The sequence below is a fragment of the Trachurus trachurus genome (genome assembly GCF_905171665.1).
Source record: "Trachurus trachurus genome assembly, chromosome: 6".
Lineage (NCBI taxonomy): Eukaryota > Metazoa > Chordata > Actinopteri > Carangiformes > Carangidae > Trachurus > Trachurus trachurus.
In genome coordinates, this window is record NC_139897.1 from 33337599 (window position 1) to 33346969 (window position 9371).

General features: G+C 43.3%; 1 protein-coding gene across 1 annotated transcript in view; it reads right to left on the reverse strand.

The window, feature by feature from the left end:
- The window catches only part of LOC310987540 (NACHT, LRR and PYD domains-containing protein 12-like), a 427459-nt gene that overhangs the window by 165643 nt on the left and 252445 nt on the right, over positions 1-9371 (reverse strand). The window lies entirely within an intron of this gene.

Consider the following 9371-nt stretch of genomic DNA (forward strand, 5'->3'; position numbering starts at 1 on the left):
TTGAGGAGGGTTCCATTTCCTGTTCCCTCAGTTCCTTCAGTCACTCGTTCACATCTGCTCCTCAGACTGATCTTATGTTGATCTAAAACCTCCTGCAGACCACGATCTGCTGAGAGAGAAGAGACAGAGTCAGACTGAAGACAGAGAGTCTGACAATCTGATCAGATTATTTTCATCAGCCACAGAAAAACTACAGACAACAAAGAGAAGGTTTGAATCATCATCTTAAATGTCAGTGCTGTGTGATGGAACAATGACTCTGGAGAAAACAACAGGTTCTGGTTTCACAAATGACCACATCAGCAGACAGATGTTCAGTCTTACTTTGTCCACAGCTGCTCTGATTGGCTGTCTGCAGCTCACCTCTGGTTCTGGGTCTTTGTCCACACTGGGGACAGGAGGGGGGTCCTGAAGAACCAGACTGGTCCCAGTCTGAGGTGAAGCACTGTCTGCAGAACCAGTGTCCACAGCTGGTGGAGACTGGATCCTTCAGGACGTCCTGACAGAGACCACAGCAGGACAGCTGCTGGTCCACAGAGACACCACTCCTCTTCCTCCTGTCAAGACATTTCTGGATCAACAACATGTCACAGCTCCACATCTGAGCTCTGATTGGTTAACCTCCTCAAGGGGGCGGGGCTTCAGTAACCAGAGGAGCAGGGGGAGAGAAAGTAGAGGAAGACGAGTGTAGAGAGACGAGCTGAATGAAAACTCCTCAAAATAAAAGCTGTGCTTCATCAGTCTGATGGACAGAGTGTGTGTGCATGTTTCTGTCTCTCAGGTTTGTTGTGAACCTTCAGAGTCTGATGGATCTGGTTCCTGGTTTCTCTCTGTTTCCTTCACATGAGTCTAATGACTGAATCATCTTCAGCTCAGTTTACAGTAGAAACCTCCTCTTACCGTGACTCTGAATGTCCAGGTCCAGGTCCAGGTTCAGGACTGAAGTTTGGGACCTCTCCTTTGGACCAGTCACTCTTCATGGACAGACAGACGGATCCTGGAGACTCTGCTCTCAGTCTGTGGTTCTGACCTCTGCAAACACAAACATGTTTCTATTCACATCACATTGATCACTGATCAGTTCTCTGATCACAGAATCATTGTTGATGGTAAGTTAGGATGTTACCCAATACATTTGGAAATCAATCAGTCCACCTTAAATATCAGTATGAACATTTGTTTGAGCTCTCTACACTTCAGACACTTTAGTGATGATCAGATCTTCAAGTTCTTCAGTCCGTCTCTATGTTTCATTCCGACCCCAAGGTTGGGAAACACTGTCAGCCACGGACGGAGTGGGCAACATGCTGGGACGAGGATCTTTCGTTTTAACTGCTGCAGCCGTCTCTCCCTTCCGTAGCCTACTCAGCATGCTGTTCAGGGTGTTTGGTTTTTAAATGATTCATTAAAAGGCGCGTTCCTACAGGAACGGTCCCCTCACTCAGCCCTGTCAGTGGCCGTGTCTCCGCTGCAGACAGGACGCACCGGGCTCTTGGAGCGTCGTGCAACGGTGCACGCAGTCGCTGTGAAGCTTTCCCCCCACTGCTCTTGTTGCTGTTGTTTTTCCAGCAGTAGGAGTCACTTACTACTGTAATAAAGCTGGGGTTTAAGCTGCCGTTTCGATCGTCGCGTGATTTTTTGCAATATTCGGTGCATCCCTAGTTACGTGGACTGTGAATATAATGTGAGCTGATCCTGGAGACTCTGCTCTCAGTCTGTGGTTCTGACCTCTGCAAACACAAACATGTTTTTATTCACATCACATTGATCACTGATCAGTTCTCTGATCACAGATGCATTGTGGGAAGTCTCCAGTGACATCAGCGTCCAGCACCACACACTGTAGTGAACGATGGAAGCAACACAGCATCATCATAGACAACAGTGTAGAGTCAGTCAGTCATTAACTGTGTCCAGTGTCCAGCTGCTGAACATCTGTCTCACACCAGCTCTACACAGGATCACACACTGACACTGCTCAGCATCTGGATCCACTGGCTCAACATCTGGATCTACCTGGAGACCGGTCTTCCCTTCAAGCCCAGGGGAGAGACACATGAAGACAAAAACAACAACAAACAAACAAACATTCTACTTCAGCTGGGACTCATCATCTCAGAGCTGTGGCAAGGCAAGTTGATTTGTACAGCCTGTTTTTACAAACAGTTTGTCTCAAAGGTTTTTACACAGCATCATCTTCTGAACTTTGAGCCTCACATTGACTGAGGAAAAACTCCCAAGAAAACACAAAACATGGGACAATACGTTTTTTCTGTTTTCTCTAGTGTTTGTGTTTCACTGCAGGAGGGGGGACACTTTTGGAGGTGACACTAAACTGGTTGTGAACCTTCAGAGAGGATCTGGTTCCTGGTTTCTCAATGTTTCCTTCACATGAGTCTAATGACTGAATCATCTTCAGCTCAGTTTACAGTGGAAACCGTCTCTTACCGCGACTCTGAAGGTCCAGGTCCAGGTCCAGGTCCAGGTCCAGGTCCAGGTCCAGGTCCAGATCCAGGTCCAGGTCCAGGTCCAGGTCCAGGACTGAATAGCGGAGGATTCAGTTCTTTGGACCAGTCACTCTTTGTCATGGATTCTTCCTCCTTTTGCTCCATATTCACATTCATCGTCACATTGTCATCTTCATTCTGTCTGAGAGGGAAATCAGTAAAAGACACACACACACACACACACACACACACACACACACACACACACACACACACACACACACACACACACACAGAATCAAGACAAACAAGTCTGTTCACTTGTCAGACCAAAATAGATGTCGAAAGTAGTTACTCCCTTGTATGAATTTGCCGCTACCATAGTACTTTGACATTAAATCCATGTTCATCCAGTCACCGTGACCTTTGACCTTTGATGTTTGTTCTGAGTTTGAAGAAGTTGTGTCGAGGTGAATCTGAGACAATGTGCTGACGTATGTACGGACTACGTCTGACTCTTCTTCCCTCCACAGTCCACACAGACAAACTGACTCTCACACTCTGACACAACAACAACAACAACAACAACAACAACAACAATAATAATAATAATGTGTTGACACTCACCCGTCTCAGACATCAGTTTCTCTCCTTCTGCTCCGTTCACTCTAAAATGGCATCTGAACACCTTTACCTTTACGTGTTTAGAGGACATCAAGGTCATGGTGACAGAGGGAGTGGAAGTCTCTTTCTACAGTAGAGTGGCGCCACCTGCTGGGTAACTCCTGGTATTCACCTGTGTGGACAGGTGAACTCTGACACCATGAATAAACAGTGAGCTGAGATCCAGCTGTGGTAGCAGAGCTGCTGAGAGATTTAAAGACACTCCACTACAAGTTACAGCTCAGTCTGTTCTCTGTCTTATTCATCACACATGTTGTCATCAACTAATTTGTGTCTAAGTGTTGTAACTTAACTCGCCCCGGTCTGGCAACACGACCATATATGGAAAACACAACCACGACTAAATGTAAGTCCACACAGAAACCAGGAGGATACAAGGAGAATCATGATGAACTCCTTTTAGAAATGTCACCTTTTGAATATTGGAGGTCACCAAGTGATTACAACTCACATCAAATCTTTGTTTCCTGTTCTATCAGAGAGAGAACTATCAAAGACGGCGTGTGAGACCATGGAAAACTACAGGTTCCTACTTCCCCATGCTGCTCAGCTACTTGTGATGCTGGGAGGAGGAGCTCCACTGACCAGAGAGTCCAGATCTTCAGGCTTCATCAGACCCAACTTCAGAGGCTCCGGTGCAGGTGGAGAACCGTGGACTCCTTGATCTGCGTTACTCAGGGAGATTAGAGTCCAGCTGCAGACTTCAGTCGTGTTGTCTTTGCCCCGGACTCACGGTTGTTTCACGGCTCAGATGTGAAACGGTTCATAAAAAGGCAGTTTGTTGGGCCTCCTCTTGAGTCTGAGAGTTGTGACTTCAAGCTGACGGACGGTGGGCAGCGAGGTTCAAAGAGAAAGACCTGCCGCTGCTTGAAGGGAATAAAAAAGTGAGAAAAACTCTTCTCCAGAGCTGCACAGATACACATTCAGAGAAGAGTTTATTCTGACTGAGTCCGTCCTGGATGCATTTCACTGAGACTGGTGCTGATTCTGTTTCTGTCTATGTTTAAATGAAACGACTTCAGATACTTGAAATACATTAAACTTCATCTAAAAGTGTGTCCATGAAGTGTTTAATCTCTCAGCCTCCTGCTGTTAGTTTAGTTCTGGTTCCAGTCTCTCCATCAGGCCTGGGATCCTGCTGCAGGGACCTGATCCCATTCAGACCCGTTAGAGCTTCAGTAAAGGTCCAGTACAGACACTGGGTGAACTGGCTTTGTGCACAGTCAGATTGAAGCAGGATGGAAACAAACTAATGACCAACTACCACTGCAGTACTCAGTATCAGTCTGCTGTCAGCCTCTAAACCCACATCCATCCATCAGCTGGATGAAGAGCCAATCACTGCAGTGTGCTGCGTCGCCCCGGGATACTTCACTAAACTAGTTCACACACTGAGTCTTTGGGTCAATGGTCAGTGGGCGGACTTTAAGAAGAATTTGACAGTGTGTTGTTTTACTGTAATATATAGCACATAGAGCCAATCAGAAGAGAGGAGGAGGCTCTGAGTCTCTCTTCTGATTGGCTGACATATGTATGATATGCATTTGTGTGTATATAGGCTATGTGATTATATTTGACACATTTTGAGATAAATAATATTGAACCCACTCACTCACCGTCTGTAATTCTGTGTACTTCCAGAGCGCCGTCAGTTAATGACGAATTTCCTGATTAATGAAACTCCTCCGTATCCTCGCTAGTCTAGATCCATTCCACTGGACTCGCCTATTCAGAGTCCATAAATGAAACTCCACCCCGTGTTTTCGCTCCTCCCTCGGTATCCACGATCCATTCCACTTAACTCGTACTCACACAGTCTCTATATGAAACTCCACCCCGTGTTTTCGCTGCTCCCTCCGTATCCTCGCTCCAGATCCATTCCACTGGACTCGCGTATTCAGAGTCTTTATAAATGAAACTCCACCCCGTGTTTTCACTCCCCCCGCTGCTCCTGTCGAGGCGGGAGCAGCAACAAACACCGTCCTCTTCCAGCTCCTCAGGTGGGTGGGTCCGGCTGTCTGCTCACAGGCTGCTGTCACAGTAACAAGCTCGGTATGAGATGAACTTTCAAAAATAAGTTTTCTGCTCGTGGCTTTTAATGGCTTCATTTATATTTCTGGAGCGTTGAATTACAGCTCACTGTGTTGTTAAAACGGTTCACTGACGTTTTAGCTTAGCTAGCTAGCTAAGTTACAGTAACATTAGTCAGCCAGTGTTTAGAGCACTTTGAATGAGAGTCAGCTAGAAGATAATGGATGATAGAACAAAATAAATAACCTGCACTGTGTTTTTTTTGTGTGTGTGTGTGTCTGTTGTAGTCAGCCAACCATGACGGAAAAAAGAAGAGAGGCCTGATATCACAGCATTTTTGATTCCACCAAAACACAAGTAAGAACTCTGTAGCCTGTTATATCAAAGAATAAATTTTGTATTATGTGGGTGAGGTTTTTATATAAGCCCTTTTGGGTTTCATGCCTCCCCCTTGCACATCCCAGTCATGATGATTGTCCATGCCGTTTTAAATGATATGTTTGTGCAAAATAAAAAATAAATAAAAAAAATGATTGTATATATTGGTTAGGCAGCAGAGCAGAGGCCTGTACTATGAAGAAGGCTCAACATAGCCAGGCTTTGTGTTCATATTTCAGCTAAACAAAAGAGTTAACACGGTGCTACGACGCTGGTTATCAACTTAGTTTGTTAAGTCCAGGTCTCAGCTTTGTGCTCTGTGCGCGTTCACATCAAAGGAGGCGTTTTGGTGTCATATGAATCTACTGGAGCCAAAGATGGAGCGACCACGGCTGCTGATTTCAGCCAAGACCAGCAGGTTGTTTTAATGGAGAGAGTATGAGCGATACAAAAAAGCGCTATCGTAGTGTTGCTGCAAATGTGACAAGAGAGGAGGCTGCTTCATTTCTGACAGCTGAACATTGAGCTGCTTTTAAATATGAAGCTTTATCCATTTAAACAAAATAAACTAGAGCAACAACAACTGTCATTTAAAATTGTGTTTTATATTGTTTGAATATATTTTACTGATCGCAATTATAGAATATGAGTGTGTGTTTTATTGAAAGCAGGCTTTATGAGCGTAGCACGTATAACTGTCTTCGACGAGCAGCGGGTGCTGCCGTGAGCCCCTCTGATTCATTTATTCTATTCTTACTCTTTTAAACAGTGACAGTAAAACTATTCATGTCCTCTGCTTTCATATTAGAGACCAGATGAAGTTCAGCTGGTGATGCTGGTGATTCAACTGATGTTGGTGAGGGTGATGCAGGGAGCGCCAACACTTCAGAGTTGCAGGTACGTGCTATATGAAGGGTGAGGTGATTTTAGTTTGATAATGAGAGGATGGTTTGAACATGATAATAAGTGAAGACAGTTGAATTAAAATTATAATTATTTATAACAAACATGGTCTTAATAATGCACCGCAGTGTAGTTCATTTATGACATTTCTGTTCAAACCATTTTACGGCTCTGTCAGGTTTCCGATATGTATAAAATGTCAGTTTTCTTAATGATGCTCAAAACAAATTCACATTCACAATATTCAGACAACTCATATTTTAGCTACAGATGCACTATTTTCCTCAGCAAATGACTAATATTTGGTGAAGCACCGTCTCCGACATCATGGCCATTAATTAACTTGTAAACTCTGATATAAACCCCATATTTGTCACCAACAGTCTATAACTCGTACAGATATATTATAAATCTGTGATGCTACTTTAAAAAAAAAAAAAAAAAAAAAACTTTATTTTTCTTTTATACATGGTTTCATCAGTTTTGTTCACCTGAGAATACACAAACACAAGCACATCAGCAACTTAGCGTCTCACTGCAGGCTGTCTGTTTACTGACTGACACATCTGTCCACACCTTTGCTGAGACGACCCCTGGGGACACTTAGTTGGCCAAAGTGCCTATGTGAGCTGTACTCCTTGTAACCATACATTAAATTATTGTTGTGATTGTTAATAATCAGAATATAAACAAACCAAATGATGACATGGCTTGCTGGTGGTCAATAACTGGCTCTCTCACACTCTACTGCACCTTCTCCCATCAAGTTCAGCAGCCAAGAACATGCACGAGTAATTTACATTCCTGTAGAAAAGCATGCAAACACAAAAATAATCTGAGTAAAAAATATACAGTACATCAGAGTAGTGAACCATACAGTATCTTACATTTTTAGAATATAACTCATGTTGTAGAATGAAACAACAAAAATTAATGCAACCTCCCATACCTGCATGAAAATAGTACGCAAGGGTGGACAGTAACTGGTTCTCTCACCAGAACACTGGCAGACCATCAACAATACTATTTTCAGTACATGACTACACTAGACATCTTCAGCAGTGCAGCATTTAGATAGGTATTCAATTCAATTCAATTCAATTCAATTCAATTCAATTAAGGCATAAAAGCTACTGAAAACCTGTTCATGCAACTAAGCTAACATTTTAGAAGAGATAAAGGTACGCAAACTACTTTTAATACATTTTCATAAGAAACAATAACAAAAAAAAAACATACTATTAGAAACAATAAACCAAAATTAACAGAACAGAGAAATGCATAGCTTCTTCTATCAAGTGGAGGGGCTCTGTTCAAATTAAATTCTCTCTCAACACAAAACGACCACTTCACGGCCTGCTGCAGCCGCCGCTCCTGCTGACAGCCGACCGGGGGAAAAAAAAAAATTTCTTTACGCAGTGCTTTCAGAAAATAACCAGGGTTAGAGTAAGACCAACGGTCTGTACAGCAGCTCCCACTGTGTGCGTCAGGGCATATCAGGCTGTGAGATTATGCACAAAGATCATTTTAACCCATTGGAGCAATTTCGGACATTTAACATGATAAACCAATTTCAATTCAACGTGGCCATTTGCTTAGAGGATTCAGCTGAAGCATAATGAGCGTTATATCTCATCACATCATATATGTCATGAAGTATTTGCCTGTTTTGCGGATATTTATGTACAAGATCCATTTGACCCCAAAAAGGAAAAAAAAAACAATCAATGCGCAGCCTCCATTTCCTTTCTGATTGCGTCCGTCTGTCCATTCGGAGTGGGGGGGTTTGGAATGGAAGGTTTTTCCCAACAGCCTTTTCCAAATGGCAGGATCTTAAGAAAAAATGGGAAACCCCACCATTACGAAGAATGGAAATCTATTATCGAAGCGGCTGGGTTTCAGAAAGGTGGGGTGTAACCATCATTGGTTTGACCCAAGGTTGGGTTAAATATTGTGACCCACCTCACTGGGTTGAAGACAGGACCTGGATGGGATCTGCACGAGGCTGACCCTCTGACTCAGCCAGACTGAACCTTAACCAGCATTTACCCGGAAATGGTAAGAAAATTTGAAAGAGTAGATTAATTCTTGTTGTGCCCTTAAATGACATTTGGTGGCAATATTATTAGCTGAAACTTATAAAAGCTAGCTCACTTGTGATGATAATAGCTTGTCAGCTAGTCAGTAACCAAGTCAGCTAATACAGAATATTGTGTCTAATTCTGCTGGTGTGAAGTATTCTGACAAATATGCCAAACTGAATGGCTGTGAGACTTACTGCTATGGTAAATTGTGTGTATCAGCAAGGTATTAGCTAGCGTGCTCGCCTGCCAACTCTGCTGTTAGCAACCTAGCTTGATAGTTGTTTCAGAGGTAGTCCTGCACCAGGTGTGCATGGTTGTTGTGATCAGTGTACACTTGTCATCTTTGTTACACAGGGTTTAAATCCGGGTTACTAAATGTGAGTGTCTTTATTAGTGGGAAAGGTGCAGGTCCTCCCTCCAGCTATGGGACACGAACCAGGAGAGCAGCTGGGAGAACAAGTCCTCCTACATCTACTACACCGACCTGCTGATGAAGCTGCTCCTCCTGGGCTTGGACCTCCTGCACCACGTCCACATGCTGCTCAGTCCCACTCTGGTCCTGGTCCAGGTTCAGTTCTCTGTCCTGATCTTCAGACTGTAGATGTGATGGAGGTTATGTATTGCTTGAGCTCACCGGTAAAAGACGGTTTTCTTTTTTTTTTTAATGAACTTACATTTGTGAATATTAAATTTTGCCATTAAAATGATAAGGTTGATAATAAAAGTTATGTTGGCTTTTTCCTTGTTTTTTTTTCAGGTCAGGGAGCCCAAACAGTAGTACATTCCTCCAAAACAAAATAAAATCACCATCAACATTGATAGCAACAAAATTACAAATATCACT